The sequence below is a fragment of the Festucalex cinctus genome, chromosome 7 (assembly GCF_051991245.1).
Source record: "Festucalex cinctus isolate MCC-2025b chromosome 7, RoL_Fcin_1.0, whole genome shotgun sequence".
Taxonomy (NCBI): domain Eukaryota; kingdom Metazoa; phylum Chordata; class Actinopteri; order Syngnathiformes; family Syngnathidae; genus Festucalex; species Festucalex cinctus.
In genome coordinates this window covers 21,210,770-21,234,647 of record NC_135417.1, presented here as the reverse complement: position 1 = coordinate 21,234,647, position 23,878 = coordinate 21,210,770, and the positions used below count along the sequence as shown (strand labels likewise).

Genomic DNA, 23,878 nt, shown 5'->3' with positions numbered 1-23,878 from the left:
CGCGAGACGCCTCGTTTTCTCTAATGTGGATTTATGATGCTGTACATTCGATGCTTTGGAAGCAAGTCTCCCATTGAGCCGTACTCGACTTAATGAAGACGGATCTGAGCTGACAGCACCGCAGCCTCTCGGAGGCTATAGCTCAGGCGTTCGCCACATGCGCTTGAGGGATGCTCTCGAGGAAAAGCAACACAGCAAGGAACATAGCATTGTGACTCAGGCTCAATGCCATACTGTATATGTTGTAAAGTGGCAAACAACTCAGATAGAATAGCATTTATGGGGGGAAGTGTTTCAGGAATGAATAAGGATTTTAGTGTCTTTCTGAGTATAGCTGAGGATCTGAAATGTTAAGAATATACTGAGCTTTCATAAGTCACCTTTAAACTTGCAAATTGAGAGAGAAGATTAAATAATTAATTTCACTATGATGTGTTCAATGTTTTACAGATTATTTTTCAAATAAACTTAAAAATACTAAATACAAACGGCAATTGCAACATTCTTCAGTTTCTAAATGAAAGTCACAATATCAGGAATAAAAAAAAATAAAAAATCACTTTACATAAATATAGGAATGTAACGATATCCAAACATCCCGATAAAAATATTATCATGATATGAAGGTCACGATACAATAATCATCACGATATTGTAGGGAGGTTGGCTATACAAAAAAAGGTCACAATATTGTAAAAAAAAAAGAAAAAAAAAGTGAGCTCATTTAAAACAAACAAACAAACAAACAAACAAACAATATTTTGTTTTTGTACATTACAGCAAGGCATATAAACAACCTACAATCTCTAATAACACTTAATATTGAGGCACTTGCTAATGCAAGCACCCACTGAGTTCTTCCACGTATTGACTCGCTTCACAAACATATTATGTGCCCCTTCTTCTGACCATTAGCATGGATTTTAAACATATAAGGGCCAAAACATGCCTTGTGAAAATTACACTGCACTAAAAAAAACTAGGCACCAGAGGGTGCTAGAAGTGCACAAATGGAAATCAACTTTTTTAACAGATGCGCTGCTTTTAATATTGTGACATGACGTCGACAATATATTGTGGCAGTTTTAATATTGAGATAACACTATATTGCCGGTATCGTTACATTCCTACATAAATAATGAAGCATGACCACAAAACATCACCAATCACCACCAACAATTTATTATACATGCATGGACAATTTTTTGTGTCAATTTCCCAGTGTTCAATAGTATATCTGATCAATGTGACAGCCTTTAATGCAGTTTCTGTGCATCTGCAGTAATGTGCGTCAGCATTTGTTACTGTATCAAGACAGAAAGGCTCCTGAAAAGCTTATGAATTGCATGGACATACTGATTTGATTGTTATCTAATGGTTTTGTGCATATTTGTCTCTTTAATGAACTGACATCTTGACATGCCTGTGAAGAAGCTGGCGTCAATGCTCCTATGCACAGCCAAAAGGTTTCTCTCTCTCTCGTGGTTTAATATTTGAATAGTATAGTTTAAGTCACATTTGATCATGTCAATGGATACACAATTAAGACCATGTCAAAATAGAGCTCTCGTGATTATTGCCTTAAAAAACTACATTTTATATACACATTTTGGACACTTGGTCTTAGACCATAAATAACCACACTCTGCCAACAAATGAGACTAATATTGGAAGATTTATTCGGAATAATTAGAAGATGACAATATTCTGCTGGCATAGAAGTAACTACACAAACTGTAGTTATTAGATTAACTGCTGCTGTTTGTTTTCAATTGTTGGAAACATGATCATCAGGTCGAGATAACACCTTCTACCTTGAGCTCATGGAAATATTGTCTCTGCACTCTATGATATCCTCTATACACCATTCTAGTCAAGTCAAGTTTATTTATATACCCCTTAATCACACAAACGTCTCAAAGGGCTTCACATGATCACAGTTGACAAATATCGACATCCCCTGATCGAACCACAAAAGGGCAAGGAAAAACTAAAAAAACTAAAAACAAAACAAAACCTTGAGAAGGGGCTGCAGGTGTGGTAATCCCCCTTCCAGAATGACCAGGCTGCAATGGAATGGGCAACAATTTACATAGTTTATTATACTAAACATTATTATCCATCCATTTTCTTGACCGCTTATTCCTCACAAGGGTCGCAGGGGGTGCTGGAGCCTATCTCAGCTGGTTTTGGGCAGCAGGCGGGGTACACCCTGGACTGGTTGCCAGCCAACATTATTAATTAGAATTAGTTAGACCCTTCCCCAGCTCAATTTTGGCAACACGATGGACTGGTCGTGACACGCCAGCCATGAGTCACAGGGTAAATATGGGCAAACAAGCATTCACACTCACTTGGTCTGTCTTCAAATACTCTAACATGCATGTTTTTGGAATGTGGGTGAAGGAAAACCCACAAAGCATGGGGAAAAACATGCAAATGTGCTATCCGATAGTCACTGTGCTACAAATTTTATTTTAATGCTCATTTGGGAAATATGTTTTCATTATTTTATCTTACTGGGTATTTGGTTTGAAGATAATTAGGAGATAATATCATCGATGTTCTAATGAAGAGCTAGATAATTAAACTTGCATGTCTGCAGGGGAGAGACTGGAAACTGGGAAATAATCAATAATGTCTCCAGCTCAGTGGACGGTTTCATCAGATACTAAGCTGTAAATATCATTTCTTTAATGAACCAATGCTAGATATCCATATGTCAAACTGTTCTGATTCCCTGCCAACTCGTTGACTAAATGATGTCAAGAAGCTTTAAATTGGAATTTTACACATAATGGTTAGCGGGAATGCTGCATACAACATGACCAGTTATTTGTTTAGACTTGTAAAAAATGAGAATCTCACTAAACCCAGCAAATGACTGTTTGTCTGTCATCACCACTGTATATTTAATACACAATAGTATTAAAATACCAAGTAAATGTATATAAATAATTAGTGAAAACTATTTTATAAGTCCGTTTAGTGTTGCCTCGGGAATATGAATTTTCAAGTCAACATACTGTGCTCTATTTTTATAGACAGGTGCATCTGCAATTTGGTGACAAAAAGTTGATATTTTAGTCTCAATAAAACCAGGTCTAACTAGTAGCACAGGGGATGAAACGATGGATTTGAGATGCAGACAGATTCTGCGCTCCGCAGACATTTGGTGGATGTTATATTTAATTCATAAATATGACAACAGCGTGAGACAATCCCTCTTTATTATTGTAGACATACAGTCATTGAACGCATTATCATCCTAAAATATTTTTAACATCACAGCCATGATCCGCTTCGAATGGCTGTGAGTCGGCTACGTTCCATCCCACCACCGAGCGAATATCCTCTTATGTGCAAAGTCTAGGAAAATAGGAAAAGAAACGAAACTCCACCCATGATGTGCACAGTTGGATTGCACATTGCATTAGACTTGCGCTGGGAATGAAAATAGGGCCCAGTGGCCCACACTTCTATTACAATCAAAGCAGAGCCAATTAAGTTAATGTTCCTGCACAAATTAATGCAATGAAAACAAATGTCCTACTTATGCAAAAATAAACTAATTTAATATTTTCATTAGTCTGTAGTGTATAAAAGCGTATTGAGATAACAGAGGAGGGAGCATTTTCTACTTATGAGGTGGCTAAAACCAAAATATTGGAAACACCACTTTATATGACATTGTGCAGCAGTTCCACAGCCCTAAAAAAATAATTTGTTAAAAGTAATAACTTTGACAGTGCCAATAAAAACATGAACATGATGAACATTCTGTGTTGGCTCATCATGTGTATGTCATTTCAAGAAAAAGCAATAGCTGTGAGCAAAGTTACTTTTTGAAGTGAAACTTTTCATAATACACCGTAACCCACAATTACACCTCTCCAAACACTTCAAAACCCGTGAGGTCAAATATTTGCTTAAAAAAAGATAGAGAATGTGCATGTGTTCAAAGTACTGTACTCGTGTGATTATACAATGGTTAAACTGAGGAAAGGACTTTCACAAACTTAATGATGTATTTGGAGCATGCGTTTTCACATGGTCCTTAGGCAATACTATAAAATGCTTGGTAAAACATTTTAGAGCAGTGCAGGTTGTCGCAGTGATTAACAACCTCAGTGACACAGCAGCAAAGCAGCAGGATCAGAGACAGCTTGAAGGAGCTTGACTCTACCACCCTGTGAGACTTCTACAAGGTCATATGGTAAAACACCCCCCTTCTCAAAGTGTGTACTCATTTTTTTTCTTTCTTTAAATTAGAATGCTCAGCAGGCCTTGAAGAAACTGTCTAACAGGGTCCAAAGCGAATATGACAGTTCTTTTCCTGCCATTAATCTGGGAGAGGTGCTCGGCTCTTCCTTTTGTAGTACTCACAGTGGAAACAGGAATCTTTGTACCATGCATCTTTGCTGCTCATTATATAATACAGACAGATTTAATAACCTGCTCTTTGCTTATATTTTCCATTTACCATAAACAAACTGCATATGTTCACAGTATAGTAGGGAATGAGGAAGTGAATTGTAGTGTAATGAGCATACCTCACTCACATCTTGGGGAGACCGGGGCTAGTATCACTTTTTATACTTTTATATATTTCTCGTAATCAATACATCATATATAAACAAAATGTATACCAGATGAAAGACCAAAGTCTTAGGTATATTTTTTTGTATTCATGTCATTTTCATACTTTGTGTCAGTGCAAAGTTATAAGCCATCAAATAGAGGGAGTGAACATGTGACATGCTGCCCCACCAATGGGTAAGTTGTCACACTGTATGGGGTAAGATGTCACATTGGATTTGGACAATTCTGGCATACGTAAACAGAGTTGCCAGTGGTGCATTTTTCATTGACTCATTCTTTGCATAGCATGTGACAACAAACCCCCAAATGACTGAGACAACTTGCCCCAAACTACCATGTTGGCTAATACTTGCTCTAGTTTAAAGTTAGCTTAAAACAGAGCACTGACTGAGGCATGACAAAATGCCTGAATCTCTTCTCGAACGAGCACACATGATTTGCTGCTAGAATTAGTCTCTGTACAACGCCTGTTTCAAAATATATGAAGTTGAAAATTCTTACTCTGGGTTGTGCAAAACAGATAACTGGCACTCGTGTCAGCTCACAATGTGTTATTCTCTTCTCAGTACACAACCCCTGACCATTTATACGAAGAAAACTAGTATTCCACTTTTTCGTTGCGCCCTCTGGTGGTGAAGAAAATTGCAATGTGACAACTTACCCGTGATACAACTAGTCCGTCTCTCGACTTGTGGTAATATATATTGTGAATATAATTTGGGAAATGAACTGTATTGGTAAAATAATCCTACATTTGATTTACTAAGTCCAATTCCAATGAAGTTGGAATGTTGTGTAAAACGTAAATAAAAACAGAATACAAATTAAAAAATCTTTTTCAACCTCTAGTCAATTATCTACACTACGACGACAAGACATTTAATGTTAAAACTAATGAACGTCCAAAAATATATTCTCTTATTTTGAATTTGATGCCTGCAGTGTTTCCAAGCAGGTAACACAGGAGCAGCAAAAGACTGGGAATAATTCATTGGATGCAAATTGTGAAATCTAGCCTGCCAAACAACTCATCAATTTTTAATCAAGTAAATCTTGTGAGACAGCATATCTCATGACACTTCCGCTTTATGACCATCTCAAAAATGAACTGCAAGTTTGTATCTATTGTCTTTGGCCTTTGTGTGCACTTTACCTATTGCCACCACACAAAGCCCATCAGCACGTGTCCCCAGTTATGGAAGGCACTGCTGAGTTGGCAAACGAGCCAATTAACGGTCAGTGGTTCAGCACATAAATCTTTGTCCTAGCCGCTCAATACAGTGAGATTAAATGAACAATAAATCAGCAATTATAATCAAATAAGTTGGAATATAATACAAAGTGAGACGTGTGCATGCAAGGTGACTTTTACCCTCCCTCCTTCGGCACACTTATCACTATTTTTGTTATGTATATATACATATATATGCCAAGATTTGAACATCTCACTGAGCACCGTTCAATCTATCATCCACAAATGGGAAGAGTGTGGCACAACTGCAAAAGACATGGCCTATACTGACTATGCGAAGAACTCATTGGTGAGAGAAGCAGCAAATAGGCTCATGGTCACTCTGTTATACACGACAATTATGTGCTGGTTTGCGTTGGTGGACGGGATAACATAAAACTCAACAAAATACACTCGTTTGTGATTGTAAGGTTGCAACATTTTAAAATGTTCAAGAGGTATGAATACTTTTGCCACTGTAAATTCTAACACAAAGTACAAAGCTGAAAAAGTTGGGGAAAAATTGACAGTAAAATGTTGCAATGTTTGGTTTGGTTTGGTTAGGTTTATTCATTTTTTCCTTTCGGACACATTACAGCTTACATCAACCACATCACATCATTTGCAACATTGACATCCGAAAGAGGGGCTGACGGGTAGAAGCCGAAGCTTATCCGAGACCCGTCCCCATCGACCCATTACTATAACGCATCAGAATGCATCAGTCATATACATGATTTAGAATAGTCATTAATTTTTATTGTTATCCATCCCATACTATCCCAGACACTGCTCGCTCAGTTCATCTTTAATGTCCGTGTGTAGATTGTGGCTAGTCCCAGTCATTTGGAACTGGTCTCGGTTCCCAGACGCCACCAGCAGGCCCACCCGGCCAGGCGAGCATCCAAGGCAAGCGCAATTCTTCTCCTTCACCAGTAGCGTCTTCGCTGACCTCGGATCAGCTTTCACACATGTTGTGCTTTCCAGAAGAGTAGATCGGCTTGCATTCGGCCCATTGCTATTCAAGCAATTTTTGCCTCGATTCTAGTCAGCTAGCACCACTGGTTGCTAGCACGTTGTTGTTCTCCTGATGACTCCTGTGCGCTGCCCAGCCTAGCTCACCCAGCAGAGCGGCCCACGCCAGCCGCATTCCAGGAACCAGACACCAACCCCATTTTGCGTATTGACAGCAGTTTCAAATGTTTGGGTCTGCAGCACTGCATCATAATGAGATTTGCTTCTACTTTTGTTATTAGATAATCAAAATTAAGCATTAGCATCAGTCTTTGTGATACAGCGCTTGCATTAGTTCTCATTGAATTTTGCAATTTTCTCCCATGGAGGTTTTAAGCGACTATAGATTAGAATTGCTTTGAGTCACTCCAGTTCTAGTCTGTGCCTCAGTTGTCAAGCAAATTGGTCCTCCTCTTTCCAGCCCATCTTGTCCTTTTCTGTTCTTTGTATGAAATGAGAAGAGTGACTGTAGCAGCAAAACACTGGCAGCAGATTCAAGCATGCATAGACAGCTCCCAGCAGATGAAATGTAACATTCTTGAAGTATTGTGTAACACGAGTTCCATGTGTTGATATCAGAGATAATGTTTGAAGATATGTCTATGCAGCCACAAGCCAATGCTTTGAAAAGTTAAAATCATTCTCATTACCACACTTTCCATGAGCCATTCGCACTCTTTGAACAGGCTTACAAGCATACAAACAGTATACATCAAACACTAGGTTTTTCTTATCCCTTATATCGTCCCTACTCAGGATTTTCGGTTGAAAATCCAATTTGTGATAAACCAATTCCTACAATTCACTGGGGTGTACAAAAGAGCAGGTCAGGATGGATTAATCAATCTGAGTCCTTCTGAAATCCTTTCAACATTGTTGAGGCAAACATAAACGGAAAACCTGATGTGACAATTTGTTTTGTAAAGCCTGTCTGAGCAGAAAGCCTGAATGTGTGGCATTATGTGTCAATTCTGCAACCCCAAAATCACTGACACATCAGACATGTGATGAAGTCTGTTCTTGAATTTTGCCCGAGTTAAAATAAGCCACGGGCAGGCCATCATTTCAGTTTCAACTTTGGACATGAAAAGATATTTCTATACTTTTACCACTCCCGGAAGATAAATCCTGATGCCCCACATTTACATCCTGACCTAATCACATACAATACAAGGGTGTCACAATTAGATGGAGTTAAGTACAAATGATTAGGTTGTATTAAAAAATGCTAATGGAAATGTGCGGTGTTTCTGCTCTTTAAGGATTTACTCAAGTAAATTGGTGAAACTTAAATATGTACATTTAGAGTCTCTATTCTTCACTAAAAATACAAATAAATTGAACACAACTATCACATGAACTGTGTGCATTTTTATTGTTTTATGTTTATTATTACCATGCTTGGTGAGCTGAAGACGAATTTCTATGGTGGACAATAAAAATCTATTCTATTCTATTCTATTCTATTCTATTCTATTCTATTCTAATTGATTGTATTCAATATTTTACCTGCTCCATAAAACTGCATTAGTTCATACAAAAATATATAAAGTTCATGAACTTTTTAATTAATTTGTGTGGAAGTGGATGACAAATGAATTTGAAGCCAATAAACTTACGCAACGTATTCACCTTGGTAAATTTTTTATGATGCAATTGTGACTCAAATATTACAGTTTTTCTCCATCATTAAAATACTAAACCCCATTCTCTAAACAAAATTCTCAGTTTCCGGGACTAAATTCTCAAATCAAACACTTTTCCGGCCAAAGCTTACACACTTTGTTGGACCCAATTCTCAAAACTCACCCACTCTTTTTTTTGATAAACCTTACACACTTTTCGGAAACACTTTTCACATGGTGATACACGTGTGTTGCAAAATTTTAAACACTGGCAGCAGAATATGAACACAACTTCAACACATCTGTCATCTTTCAAACACAACAACCCATAACTGAACACACACGTTTCAAATGATGATTAGGTCCATGACCGAGAGCCTTACACCAGGGCAAAATTATTGGAGGCAATGGAGCAGGCCTATGATGATCTACCTGTGGAGTCATTTCAAGGCTGGGTTCGGCACACCAGAGTATTTTTCCCTTGTTGCCTGGCAAGGGAGAAAATCACCTGTGACGTGGATGAAGTCCTCTGGCCAGAACCAGCATGAAGACATGATGCAGAATGAGTATCAGTGATTTGTGCAGTAGGCTTACAAAGTAAATTCTGTAGAGTAAATTTGACTCTATTTAGAGTAAATTTAACTATTTAGAGTGGGACCAAATAGACTCAGTTTTAGAGTATGCTAATATTTACACTTGGAAGAGAGTAAAATAAAGAATTAAAACAATATATATGTAAAAGTCACTCAAGAATTGAGGAATGGGCTCATGACCTTCAGCTTGGGAGACAATTGCCACAATACCACTTGAGCTATGCCCCTCCTACTGTTTGCTTATGTCCAAGAGGAGACCAAAAACATCTATTTTGGCATTGGAATTAGGAATATTCCATCTGACACGAGTTATATACTAACACACAGCAGGAGCGGCATGGCTCAGGGAGTAGATCGGCTGTCTCCCAAGCTGAAGGTTGTGAGTTTGTTCCTCAACCCTTGAGTGACTTTTATTTTTATTGTTTCAATTCTTTATTTTACTCTTTTCCAAGTGTAAATATTACTCTAAAACTGTGTCTATTTGGTCCCACCCTAAATTGAGGCAATTTGTTGCTCGTCACATTTAGTGGGCGGGGGAGGTGCATGCCACTTTAAGGTCGATAGGTCGCTTGCACATCGTAATGCATCATGGGAGTTTTTCCTTCGGGCGCCATATTGGGTGTCCGCCGGTTCACAAGGTACACTCGCGAGTTACACGGTAGAGCTCATCAACCTGATGTCATTTTCGCAGTATTTTCACGATTTACCGGAAGATCAAAAACAACGATACAGGCAGAAGGTGTCTCTGTGTGGCGGGATTGATCCTAATTACGTCCTGACCAAGGGTGATTTTTTTTTTGACGGAGAAAGCTTGCTGGCCAAATGTGACATCTCTGGACATCTTTCCCTACCTCGTGTTGACAACATGCTCCATAACACGCCAACAAATCCCCGGAGGCTTACAATTATTTTGTAAGCGGGTGGATACAGAGTGTAAACTTTAACATCGCATCAGAAGAAACGGTTGCTGTTGCACGTAAGTAAACCACATGGTGTTGGTAATTCTGCACACAAAAATGTTGATTTGTTCTCAGGCTTCCTGTTATCATTGTGTTTACATGCACAGCTAGGTTTACCTGATGTGGTTTTTCTAATCATTTTATAACAGGCAAATATGGCAGAGCGTATAAGAATAAAAAGTAACTGCACAGCCTCCCCGTGGCTTAATTAAATTTAATGCTACCCTTTCACTAGTTACATGTTACTTAATCAACTTATTCTAAATGGTTAAGGTTAACCACTCTCAGAGGACGCATTTTTAGTTTCAGTTTCCAGTACAATAAAACGTGTTCATGGTAACTACTGAGCATACTGACAGCTTTTCTTATGATCTCACGGTTAAGGAGGCTGTCACAACACCCAATTTCTGTCTGGTGCCGGATGGCAACAATTCCCATCACTTGTCACGACAACACCAATAGTATTACCAGGTATGTATGGCTTTACTTTTTGTAGTTTATTTAATTTTATGTTTCATATTTTCATTACAATGTTTGTAATATTTTCAGATTCAGGCACAGATGAGTTTAACTGGACGGACTTCTGCGACTTTGTGGTGTGGACAAAGTGTGATTGAGCGAGTCCACCCAGATCGCTCGTTTTGGCCAGCTGGAAAAGCCAGAGTTTTTTTTCCCCAAAATCCCCTCCTTACCTGAACTGCTCGGGAGAGCATTTACTAGATCAGCAGTGGACTTCCAGTGTTCCTGCTCAGCCGCTGTCACCTACCACTTGCTCATGTACTTCAAAGATGCGGAATAAAGTAGTTTTTTGTGCTGCAGCAGATTGTAAAATCAAATGATGTCACTTGAAGTGTGCCAATCTAGACTGCCAAAAGGACAGTGGTTTTGTGACAAGTGTGAAACAAGGATTATTGGGAAAACTGTAACACAGTACTGGTACTTGTCTTACATTAAACACATTTAAAAGAGAGCAACTTTTTCCTCTGTACATAGCATAATGAAAGTCATTGCGTACCCCATCAACATTACATCATACCGTCATCTCAGGATGGTAGGCACCTGTGCTAAAATAAACTACATTAATTAACAGTTCAATTTTTAACCCTGAAATTACTACATCTAATCATTATTCACTTCATTTTTTGTGCTTTTAGAAATAATAGAGATTTATGCCATTACTTTAAGAGGGACCATATTGCACATTGAGTCAAATCCTGTCATTTGTATTATGTATAGCTTTGTAAACAAACCCAACAATAGAATTTGTATAAACGCTGCCTTTATTAGCGCCAAACAAACAGTCGCATGTTGTCCTCCTCCAATGCTTTGATGCTCGCCTTCGTTACCATCATGTCATTGGCAATCAAGTCGGTGTGGCATGAGATCCCTAAAGAAAAAAATAAAGAAAAAATCACAAAAAAATACGGTACCAGTAATAGGTTTAATATAGTAAAGTAGTATAGTTTTTTTGTCAGTGTAAAAGAAATGTACACATTTTGTTGCATTTTTTAATGTATGAACATTGCTACAGGCAAATACTTATTTCTATAAACACTTCCAAATGTCTCTAAAATATAAGGTGCGTGTACACACACAAACATAAACACATACATTCACTCATGCATACAATATATCATGTAATGAATTCTGAGTGGCATACCAGAGTCAATGATGTCAGCAGTACTTGAGGGTACAGGTTACTGGAGCCATCTGGCTGCATAACTGCAACAATCTCTGCCACTTCGAGTCGTCTTTTCTTTGCTTGTCTCTCCTGTGCACGTTCATATCTGAGACATAGATGTTGTAACTTGGGACCCAACTTTAATGTTGGAGCCCAGTCGGGATGATTGGACAGAAAAACGGGCGCAGGGCGACCTGTTAAAATAAACAAATATATAAACAAATAAAATATGGAAAGACTGGTTATTTTACCGCAGTAGGGTGGCCGTGAATAAGTTCTTTAGCATGATGTGTAGGCTACCGGGGTTCTGTTTTCTTGCATCACCCCCGGGGGTCTGTTTTCTTGCATCAGCCCCTTCTGTCTCTTTTTTTTCCAAGTTTACATTTTGCCACCAAAAAACATGTTATCGGCATTAAAAGCCCAAGACTAATCAATCCAATTTCAGCAGTAAACACTTTGCACTGGCACTACTTGGGTGAAAATGTTCGATGTTAGCTTTCGGCTAACGTCCGCTAGCCAGCTTGTACTACCGAACTTGCTTGCTCATGAATCCAAAACATAAGCAACTTGCCCATATATGGGCGGTCGAAACGTTATTAATCCTCATGCATTAAATAAAGGTAAACAAGCTTACCGCTCACAAAGTGATCGCTGCACACACGAGCCCAAAGTAACGACTTCCCTCCGGAGTCCGCACTCCTCTGTCTCCAGGCCCTGGTTCCTAATTATTTTCGGAATTCGGAAAAAAGACCGACCATTTTCCCCCTTGGCTTTGTTCGAACAGCCAACGATGCAGCAACAATGTACCATTTTAAACGCAGAAAACAAACGTGATAGATACGTGTTAGACCGAATCGCTACGTAAATGGAGGCCACCCAGCATGGCGACTACGAGAAATCCGAGGCGGAAGTGACGACATGTGCAAGCGACCTATTGGTGCGGTCAGTGGTTGACTTGCGGCTGTTGTGATTTATTTTTGTAATCCCTTCATAACTACGTCGAAAAAAAAAGAATGACTATTGTGACGCATGGTGGGGGGTGGCACTGTGGATGACTGGTTAGCACGTCCGCCTCCCAGCTCTGAGGACACGGGTTCGAGTCCAGTCCAGGGTATACCCCGCCTACTGCCCAAAGCCAACTGAGATAGGCTCCAACACCCCCCGCGACCCTTATGAGGAATAAGTGGTGAAGAAAATGGATGGATGGATGCGTGGTGGCACCGAGCCCATTGTTTTGTTTTGTTTTGTTCTTTTTAATAAAGTGAACCTGTGGACTTCTCAGTTCTTTTCCAATCATTCTAGAAAGTTCCTTCACAAGAATGCTTGTTGACAAAGATGTTCATTCCCCTGGAAAGCCCGTGCATTTCTCTAGTAAAGGATGCCCAATTGTTTTTTGTATTTATAACAACATAATTGTTCCAGCCATGTAAAATGTGTAACTTTTCCGCAGGATATGCCAAACAGTTAATTTCTTACTGGTTCTGATGAATCGTGTTTTGAGCTTTCAGTACTGTCACCTGTGCTAAAATGGTCATGAAATGGTGTTCATCAGCAGCTGCCTCCAAAATTCAGGAGTAGAAAGAATGCCATCCTGACGTTTAAGTCAACTGAACACTTGTGCGATTAGCTTGGGCACCAGGTCAATGGCAAGAGACCAACACAATTAAGTTTTGTTTTTTTATGATGAGTTTATGTAGTGTGAATTGAGTGATAAAGTGAAATTCACGATGAATTTTCATTGAAAACCAAGGAGTGAAATCTGAGGAAATTTATTTTCACATGCTCAAAAAAAACATCTTCTCTTGATCAGAAGTGATTCTGACTCATGCTAGCAAGCAGACTTGAGCCACAGGCCACGACGCATTGGAGCACTGATACTATAGCGATGTGAAAAGTTAATGACAACATATCGCGCATGAGCAACAATACAAACACAGTGTTGCTGCTGGCCAGGAAGTCAGTTCTTTACTAAGAATTGAGTGTTGATGATCTTCACGTGCACCCTATATGTGCCGCTTCATCTCCATAAACAATAACATGAGGGCAAGGTACCTCTTATGCTTCCTCCACTCTCCAGCAGCACTATTCTGTAGTGATTGTGCATTTCAAATGATAAAAGTAATAGCGGATAACAAGCAGAGGCAGAAGAAGATGAAAGGGAGGCGGATACAGTGATACAATCCTCAGCTTGAGACACTGACAGTCTTTGGAGGCATCACTAAACTCCAGAGTAGTTCGGCGGACAGACAAAAGCTACAAATTACGCTTGATGTAAGACACGTCAACAGAAATGCTTCACATAGTCAAAGACAATGCCAAAGGTCCAAATTATCTAAAACCTCTCCATCAAGAATATACGGCATAGCTGTTTTGTTATTGTTTAGACACTGAGATACACGGTACGTTTCTGACTAGAGGTGAGACCATTTTACTTGGATCAAAAGATTCAGGGGACGAGCCACTCTGTTTAAAAATGTTTTTGTTAACTATAAAGTAGATATTTTGTTTTCCTTTGGGAATTCTGGCTCATTCAAAGTTGGGCTTGGTGTTGGCAAAGGGCATGTCCCGTCAAAAGACAGCACAACCGTGCTTTCTCAAGAAGGTAATAACAGCAGCAATACAGGGGTAGATCAATTCTGTCTCTCCATTTACGCTGTCTCTCTGTTGCTCACTCTCTTTCCCTCACTCGCTGTGATGTATTTTTATTTATGTCAAAATAAAACTGAACCAGTTGGGAAATTGAAAAAGTTTATAAATCAAAATTCCGATTCAATTACAGATGTGGAAGAACTACTTGTTCAAGGAACACAAGACTTATGAAAAATTAATTTCAACTCTTCCCTGAAAAAATTGTCAATTTATGTTGAGCAATGAGCGTTTATGATTTTATAGCACTTTTTATGAATATTTTTGCATTAAGTACTGTATTGGGCATTTTGGACATTTTGGATTTTGTTTCACGTGCGTAAAATACACATTGAAGACATGGTTGCCAGTGACAACAAAGAACTCATGAGGAATTATCGCGTCCCACGGAGGACATCAAAGGTGGAATTTCGCCTTACAGCAAAGAAGCACTTCTTCAAAAAGCAGTACAGCCACGGAGGACTCGCTAAAGATTTGCTTCCACCTGAAAGCCGGATGAAATTGGCAGATCCAGCCGCCGGCGAGTTGAAGTGGACGACATCCGGGTGACTTGTACTCTACTAGGCTAAGCTACATGTCGTGTGCTAAGCATGCTTTAGCCCACAGTAGGAGCGGCCACCCCCACCTCCACATGGAATGATATGAAACCGGACGTGCTGAGGACTTTACTCTGAACAGAATTGCCGCAATATTTGGGATCGAAGACCGTCTTTTTCTTGCCCATTACGTCAGCAAACTCCTATTGAAATGAACAAAGGCGGCTTTTGTTTTATGCATGGCATATGTCATCACGATCACGTGACCAGGATAATGGCGTTCACCACGATATGTTCTTAGTTTGATTTTTAATCAGTTTAAAACAAAATTCAGGGAATAAGATGCCAGAGATATTTGCACTTTTATTCTTTGTACACAATGCCTAATCCAATACTGGAAAATGATTTATAAGTCTTGTATCACTTTAAGGCTGGGGAGGACAAAAGTAGAAGACTTTTGCTTTAAGCACTTCATTCATTCTCTTCCGAGAATGACCCGAGTTTGGGGCGTGGGGGCAGCATCTTAAGAGAGAAGCTCAGACTTTCTTCTCCCTAGCCACTTTGTCCAGCTCCACCTGGGGGTCACGAGGCATTGTCTCTCCAGCCTGTCCTGGGGCCTCCTTCAAAAAGTCTGCATAAAGCAGAGACGTAATATTATGGTCACCAAACTGGACCCACTCAACACCTTGGCTGCACCTAGAAATTCTGTCCATGATAAAGGTTTTGAACCAAATCAGAGACGAAGGTCAGCCTTCGTCAGCAGAGTCCAAGCCTCACAATAAGCAAATCTGACTTACAACTGGCAATGCGGGTCACACTCTGAAATCGGATCAGGGATTGAATAGCCCCTCCTAGGGTGTGAAGTACTCCATACTCCTGGAGAACCTCCCACAGAATCCCATGGGATACATGGTCAAACCGCACCGCAGCCGCACCGCACACGCATCCGGTGTAATCCCGGGGTAAGGGAAGATAAAAGCTGATAGGTGCTGTCAGAGTAAAACAGTAAACAATCTTCATACTCATCTGGGCATTGGTGGAGCATTCATGATGTAGAAAAAGCTTTATGGCACAATGCACCTTTAAGTGTATAGGTCGCTTGCACATGTCGTCACTTCCGCCTCGGATTTCTCGTAGTCGCCATGCTGGGTGGCCTCCATTTACGTAGTGATTCGGTCTAACACGTATCTATCACGTTTGTTGTCTGCGTTTAAAATGGTACATTGTTGCTGCATCGTTGGCTGTTCGAACAAAGCCAAGGGGGAAAATGGTCGGCCTTTCTTCCGAATTCCGAAAATAACTAGGAACCAGGGCCTGGAGACAGAGGAGTGCGGACTCCGGAGGGAAGTCGTTACTTTGGGCTCGTGTGTGCAGCCATCACTTTGTGAGCGGTAAGCTTGTTTACCTTTATTTAATGCATGAGGATTAATAACGTTTCGACTGCCCATATATGGGCAAGTTGCTTATGTTTTGGATTCATGAGCAAGCAAGTTCGGTAGTACAAGCTGGCTAGCGGACGTTAGCCGAAAGCTAACATCGAACATTTTCACCCAAGTAGTGCCAGTGCAAAGTGTTTACTGCTGAAATTGGATTGATTAGTCTTGGGCTTTTAATGCCGATAACATGTTTTTTGGTGGCAAAATGTAAACTTGGAAAAAAAAGAGACAGAAGGGGCTGATGCAAGAAAACAGACCCCCGGGGGTGATGCAAGAAAATAGACCCCTGGTAGCCTACACATCATGCTAAAGAACTTATTCACGGCCACCCTACTGCGGTAAAATAACCAGTCTTTCCATATTTTATTTGTTTATATATTTGTTTATTTTAACAGGTCGCCCTGCGCCCGTTTTTCTGTCCAATCATCCCGACTGGGCTCCAACATTAAAGTTGGGTCCCAAGTTACAACATCTATGTCTCAGCCCAGTCGGTGCCAAGATATGAACGTGCACAGGAGAGACAAGCAAAGAAAAGACGACTCGAAGTGGCAGAGAGTTTGTTGCAGTTATGCAGCCAGATGGCTCCAGTAACCTGTACCCTCAAGTACTGCTGACATCATTGACTCTGGTATGCCACTCAGAATTCATTACATGATATATTGTATGCATGAGTGAATGTATGTGTTTATGTTTGTGTGTGTACACGCACCTTATATTTTAGAGACATTTGGAAGTGTTTATAGAAATAAGTATTTGCCTGTAGCAATGTTCATACATTAAAAAATGCAACAAAATGTGTACATTTCTTTTACACTGACAAAAAAACTATACTACTGTACTATATTAAACCATTTACTGGTACCGTATTTTTTTGTGATCTTTTTTTTATTTTATTATTATTTCTTTAGGGATCTCATGCCACACCGACTTGATTGCCAATGACATGATGGAAACGAAGGCGAGCATCAAAGCATTGGAGGAGGACAACATGCGACTGTTTGTTTGGCGCTAATAAAGGCAGCGATTATACAAATTCTATTGTTGGGTTTGTTTACAAAGCTATACATAATACAAATGACAGGATTTGACTCAATGTGCAATATGGTCCCTCTTAAAGTAATGGCATAAATCTCTATTATTTCTAGAAGCACAAAAAACGAAGTGAATAATGATTAGATGTAGTAATTTCAGGGACAAAATTGAACTGTTAATTAATGTATTTATTTTAGCACAGGTGCCTACCATCCTGATGACGGTATGATGTAATGTTGATGGGGTACGCAATGACTTTCATTATACTATGTACAGAGGAAAAAGTTGCTCTCTTTTAAATTTGTTTAATGTAAGACAAGTACCAGTACTGTGTTACAGTTTTCCCAATAATCCTTGTTTCACACTTGTCACAAAACCACTGTCCATTTGGCAGTCTAGATTGGCACACTTCAAGTGATATCATTTGATTTTACAATCTGCTGCAGCACAAAAAACTACTTTATTCCGCATCTTTGAAGTACATGAGCAAGTGGTAGGTGACAGCGGCTGAGCAGGAACACTGGAAGTCCACTGCTGATCTAGTAAATCAGGTAAGGAGGGGATTTGGGGGGAAAAAAAACTCTGGCTTTTCCAACTGGCCAAAACGAGCGATCTGGGTGGACTCGCTCAATCACACTTTGTCCACACCACAAAGTCGCAGAAGTCCGTCCAGTTAAACTCATCTGTGCCTGAATCTGAAAATATTACAAACATTGTAATGAAAATATGAAACATAGAATTAAATAAGAAACTACAAAAAGTAAAGCCATACATACCTGGTAATACTATTGGTGTTGTCGTGACAAGTGATGGGAATTGTTGCCATCCGGCACCAGACAGAAATTGGGTGTTGTGACAGCCTCCTTAACCGTGAGATCATAAGAAAAGCTGTCAGTATGCTCAGTAGTTACCATGAACACGTTTTATTGTACTGGAAACTGAAACTAAAAATACGTCCTATGAGAGTGGTTAACCTTAACCATTTAGAGTAAGTTGATTAAGTAACATGTAACTAGTGAAAGGGTAGCATTAAATTCAATTAAGCCACGGGGAGGCTGTGCATAGTTACTTTTTATTCTTATACGCTCTGCCATATTTGCCTGTTATAAAATGATTAGAAAAACCACATCAGGTAAACCCAGCTGTGCATGTAAACACAATGATAACAGGAAGCCTGAGAACAAATCAACATTTTTGTGTGCAGAATTACCAACACCATGTGGTTTACTTACGTGCAACAGCAACAGTTTCTTCTGATGCGATGTTAAAGTTTACACTCTGTATCCACCCGCTTACAAAATAATTGTAAGCCTCCAGGGATTTGTTGGCGTGTTATGGAGCATGTTGTCAACACGAGGTAGTGAAAAATGTCCAGAGAAGTCACATTTGGCCAGCAAGCTTTCTCCGTCAAAAAAAAAATCACCCTTGGTCAGGACGTAATTAGGATCAATCCCACCACACAGAGACACCTTCTGCCTGTATCGTTGTTTTTGATCTTCCGGTAAATCGTGAAAATACTGCGTAAATGACATCAGGTTGATAAGCTCTACCGTGTAACTCACGAGTGTACCTTGTGAACCGGCGGACACCCAAGATGGCGCCCGAAGAAAAAACTCCCATGATGCATTACGATGTGCAAGCGACCTATTGCAAATGCAATCCTTTATCCTTTTTTATTTGACCAATTAATATACATTTTTACTTAAACTATTAGCCATCTGTAACCTGTTAATTATTGTCGGGGAAATACATGCGCCCTTCAAGTAATTCTAAATGCAACACTTGCAGTAAGACATTTTGGGAGAAAATGGAAGGATGGGGATTCTTGACAAATTTGATGAGATGATATTCTTGTCAAATTGTCCTCCCTCGCACCTGTCGTCTCTGTGGGACAATAGAAGTCTTTGTTCTTAAAACACTCATGCTGTATAAAAGCTCTGTCTCCCAGAATGAGCTGCCTATGAGACCTTGGTGCGCAGAGAGCTATAATTTAGGAGCCGCTCTGGAAAATGAGACTCTCCCACCTCAAAACATTAATGCCTCAGAGACTCATAATGTGCACAGTCCTGGAACCATTCAGAGAACTGGATTTCTACTCATCACGACGAATCCCTTGTGAAGATAGGTTTACAGGAATATATTGGAAATGACAAAAGGCCTCCCTTTGGCAAGAAACTATGGGTAACACACCAACTGGCACAAACGCAGACAGGAAAGAGTTCTGCTTGGCCAGTGGGGATCACGTCTCTACCAATTCTATTTTTTATTTTCTGGTATGCACTTCTTCTGCAATTGCAAGGAATGTGTTGCTACAGGGAACGTCAGGGCAAGTACACAAACAAAAATAAAGGTAGTCTTTTTTTTCCACTGCTACAATCACTTGAAGCGCCTGAAAAAAGAAAGGGAATCCAAAACAGAAATGTGTTGAACAGTTTTATACTTTCATCGCTGCAAAAATGCTGTTTTTGTGTTTGTAGCAAAAATATTTGACTCAAATTCCAAGCACTCTTCTTTAACTACAGCTGTGCGATACTTGAGATTTTGGTATCGATCGATACCAAGTAAATGCTGGTGCCAATATCGCCGATACCAAATACTTTTAGGTTCATGAAATACTATGGTATTTTCAATCATTTGTCCTATTAAATAACTTTTCCCTTTTTTTTTCTTCCTTTTTTTCTTTTTTTTTTTGCAAATTAGACTTTCTTGTTAGATTCTTAAACATGCCATAATATAAATATAATATATTTAACATCTCACAAAGTTATGAAGCTCTACAACAGTGGTCCAGTCCTCGAGAGCCCCTATCCAGCCTGTTGTCCGTGTATCCCTCCTTCAACGCACCTGAATCTAATGATCAGCTCATCACCAAGCTTTGCAGAAGCCTGATAACGATCCTGATGATGAATCAGGAGTGTTAGTGGAGAGAAAAATTGAAAACAGGCTGCATAGGGGCTCTTGAGGACCGAACTTAGGCACCACTGCTCTTCAAACTAAGGGTCCTCATGTAACATTTATGTGATGGATTGATTTAGACATTTGTTGATGCTTTTGTTGTTGCCTTAATATGCTTTCTCACAGCACAATGAGCCTAAGCATGAACACACCACAACAATGGTATTCTGTAACCCGTGAACATCAACAGCTTGCTGGTTTAATAAAAGCAGAAAGAATGTCATTTGAACTAGAAGTCACAGTTTTGTGTTTTTCTTGTCGCCATTTGCGAGCATAAAAACGGTTTGCGAGTGTCTGGTAAACCTCTTTTGCAATCTTGAATGAACCCTGAGAAAAAAACAACAACAACACTCACGATGTGCACACCATCGCAAGCCTTCGCTGCTTAGTGAGATATCACAATTTATGATTACTGTACAAAGCCACTTCGAAATCTACATCAAAAATCTATGAACTTTTGCAGTCCTGATCGCCGATCACACTATTGAGACGGTCCTTGCAAAAGTGACTAATAGTTAATTACTAGCTAAGCTATTGACTCAGACAAGTCATCAATGTATTCTTCCTGGTTCTCAGTGCTGCCTTTGACACCGTGGGATCATACTATTAGAATGCCTCGAAATGTGTGTTGGTATTTCAGGCTTAACATTTTCTTGGTTGAGATTTTACACACCAGGAAATCCATGGCACTGTGAGCTCTGATTATTGTTCTGTCACTTGTGGAGTCCCACAAGGGTCAGTCCTCAGCCTTCCATTATTTTGAATCCTCATGCTTCGGCTTGGTGATATTATCCATCCATCCATCCATCCACCCATCCATCCATCCATCCATCCATCCATCCATCCATCCATCCATCCATTCATCCATCCATCCATCCATCTTTTTGACCGCTTATTCCTCACAAGGGTCACGGAGGGTGCTGGAGCTCAGCTGGCTTTGGGCAGTAGGCAGGGTACACCCTGAACTGGTTGCCAGCCAATCGCAGTGGTGATATTATATGTAAATATAACATTACCGGTAGTTTTCATCGGTGCATTAATGATCCCAACTGCATATGCATTTAAGACAAACAAACCTACGCGATCTTGCATGTAATCTGAAGGCATGCATCACTGACACTGAACAATGAATGTCTTTCACTTTTTTTTCTTCTTAACCTTGATAAAACCAAGATGTTTTTGACCTTGACAATTCTTTAAGGACAGCACTGAATTCTTGATACTCTTTTGGCCTATATACATAAATTGGACTGGAGTAGAACTTTTTATTTTTTTAGAAAGTTTGAAAAAAAGTTCTTTATTTTTCAGTCAAACCAACCCCTGAGAACTGGGTTAAAATACATAAATTATTAAATTAATGAAACACAGGTCAACAAGGTTTTATTGCCGTGCAGTGAGTGCAAACCTAATTAGACGTAACTTTGCCAGAGCGCACTGGCTTTCCTACTCTTGATGTGCTGTTCAGTGCTTTGTATTTACATGAAAAGTCAAAAATGAACACAAGCAGGGAACAATTACTGCTGCCGTCAACTGAATTGGACTATTGAGGGGAAACAAGACAGAAGAGAGGCACAAATAGAAGCTATTTTGAAGCAGACAATCACTGAATTTTCATCAGGGACGTAACAAATTGACACGGTTCAATCAATTCACATCAGCGTGTCAAACGACACCTTTACACAAGCATTTGTACAGGGAAACACCTCCTCTGAAAAAGACATACCCCTATAGGTATGTAAAATTGTATGAGTACAGCGAGTATATAAACACTCTGGCCAATACTTGAGGGAATATGGCATTAGCCATTTCTATATAAATTTAGTCATGGCTGAACTGGAGCGAGGGAAAGTGCAGTGAAAACCATCGAGAGTGATGCAGGAGAGACATAAATCTGTGGAGATTGCACCATTTGTCTTAGCTGTTGAATAGTGACAGATTGGCTTGCCTTTGTCACCCTCATTCCATCACTTCCTGTCGAGGATTTCATTCAGATCTGAACTCAAATAGCAAGTCAGCAGTTTGCATTGCTGCCATTTCAGTAATCGCACGTAACTGAATGTCAAATACAGCACTTTAACAGTTACAATCTTGTTAAACCTTACTGCATTTTTTTCTCAATATGTGACAAATGTAATTGCTTTGCCTTGTAAACAGCAAGGGAAAATCTTGAGTTTCCAAGCTTAAGAGCAGCTATCAAGCAGCAGCATTAATAGAAACACCAGCTTTGCCTCCTGTTTCCAACAACTCTTCCATCTCGTCTGTCGGCTGTCAGCTCAAAATGTCTCCAGTCTGTCAGACGAAAGCCTTCCACTCAGTCTCTGTCTTACTGAGACAGAACCATCGCACTTTTTTCCACAGTTGCAGATCAAACTTCTCTGCCGTAGCTCCTAAAACGCTCACAGTTTAGAGCAGGTTTGCCACTTGTGCATCACTGCACTGACAGAATTTATGCCCATCCCGATCTCACTTTCTTTGGTTTCATTAGACTGACAGTTGGTGTTTACTTGTCTCTATACTAAAGGTAAGTCTGTGTACACAACCAAGAGTTGTGCTGACTATATGTGTCCATTTGATTGGAAATTGTAGTCTATGACGTGCAATTCACGCATGTCCATTGCTATGTAACAGTGGGGCACAATGCTTAGTTCAAGAAATAGGCAGATAACTGATTTACTTGGTTAATTTCACACTTGATGTGATAGCCTTTGCCAGTTCCTAGCCACTGCTGATCCCAAGCCCAGATAAGAATGGGTGCATTGCTTCAGGACGGGCATCCGGCGGAAAAATTGTGACAATCAAAGCATGTGAGTGCTTCAGTTCTTTTATGAAAAAGCCTTCACATAGCAGTATGGCGCAATTGATCTTTCGCAAAAGCCCCGCCCCCCTCAGTTGATGCTCTTGGTCCAACATAATTCTAGACACTTAAAGAGATTACACCACGGTATTTTAAGCCCTTTCAACAGTTAACTATAGGCATATAATGATTAAATCTTACCTTTGACACCATGGCGATGCAATATTTTTTAATGAAAAATGTTTTGCTGGTTATTTTTGTAACGTGGAAGTAAAACGCCCGGTTCAGTAAAACCCCGCCTCTCCCCGTGTGATTGCTGCACCCCCGGCAAACCGACTGCAGTCTTTTTTATTTTTATTTTTATTTTTTTTAAAGAGCTCAGAATTGTTCATTCAGTAGTCTTACCGATTCAACGTCTTATCATCATTGCTCTTTATTTATTTATTTATTTATTTATTTATTTTATTTTGTGTGTATGTGTGCGTGCGTTTGCGTGCGTTTGCGTGCGTGCGTGCATGTGAGTGCAAATACGTATAAATTTATACTCATTAATTCACCTAAAACCTTGTAAATATCCCATTACCCTTCGCCTTAACCAGGTACTTCAGTCTTGCCAGAGTCGTGAGGTTCAAATGGTCAGGAGACCAGAGAAAAGGTCAGAAAAAATAAAGAGAAAAGAAAGATAAATCAAAGTGAAATCCAGCACCGACCTAACACTTCCTGCCTTCCCCATGGTTACAAAATCAAAGTCTTACGCCAACCCCGGAAGCCTCT

The 23,878-nt window shown here is 39.8% G+C and overlaps 4 long non-coding RNA genes across 4 annotated transcripts; 1 reads left to right on the top strand and 3 right to left on the bottom strand.

The window, feature by feature from the left end:
* Window positions 1–9,661: 9,661 nt before the first annotated feature.
* LOC144022093 (uncharacterized) lies at window positions 9,662–12,627 on the top strand. Its single transcript, XR_013284261.1, has 3 exons — window positions 9,662–10,041; window positions 10,409–10,495; window positions 10,574–12,627. It is a non-coding gene; the product is annotated as an uncharacterized LOC144022093 (long non-coding RNA).
* On the bottom strand, window positions 11,287–12,593 carry LOC144022092 (uncharacterized). The gene is made up of 3 exons (XR_013284260.1): window positions 12,340–12,593; window positions 11,685–11,899; window positions 11,287–11,411 (listed from the first exon to the last, which is right to left on the bottom strand). It is a non-coding gene; the product is annotated as an uncharacterized LOC144022092 (long non-coding RNA).
* Window positions 12,628–15,230: 2,603 nt separating the features above from the next.
* Window positions 15,231–15,921, bottom strand: LOC144022533 (uncharacterized). The gene is made up of 2 exons (XR_013284354.1): window positions 15,685–15,921; window positions 15,231–15,518 (listed from the first exon to the last, which is right to left on the bottom strand). It is a non-coding gene; the product is annotated as an uncharacterized LOC144022533 (long non-coding RNA).
* A 1,612-nt stretch (window positions 15,922–17,533) lies between these two features.
* LOC144022673 (uncharacterized) lies at window positions 17,534–19,221 on the bottom strand. The gene is made up of 3 exons (XR_013284387.1): window positions 18,588–19,221; window positions 18,132–18,218; window positions 17,534–18,050 (listed from the first exon to the last, which is right to left on the bottom strand). It is a non-coding gene; the product is annotated as an uncharacterized LOC144022673 (long non-coding RNA).
* Between the last annotated feature and the right edge of the window lie 4,657 nt (window positions 19,222–23,878).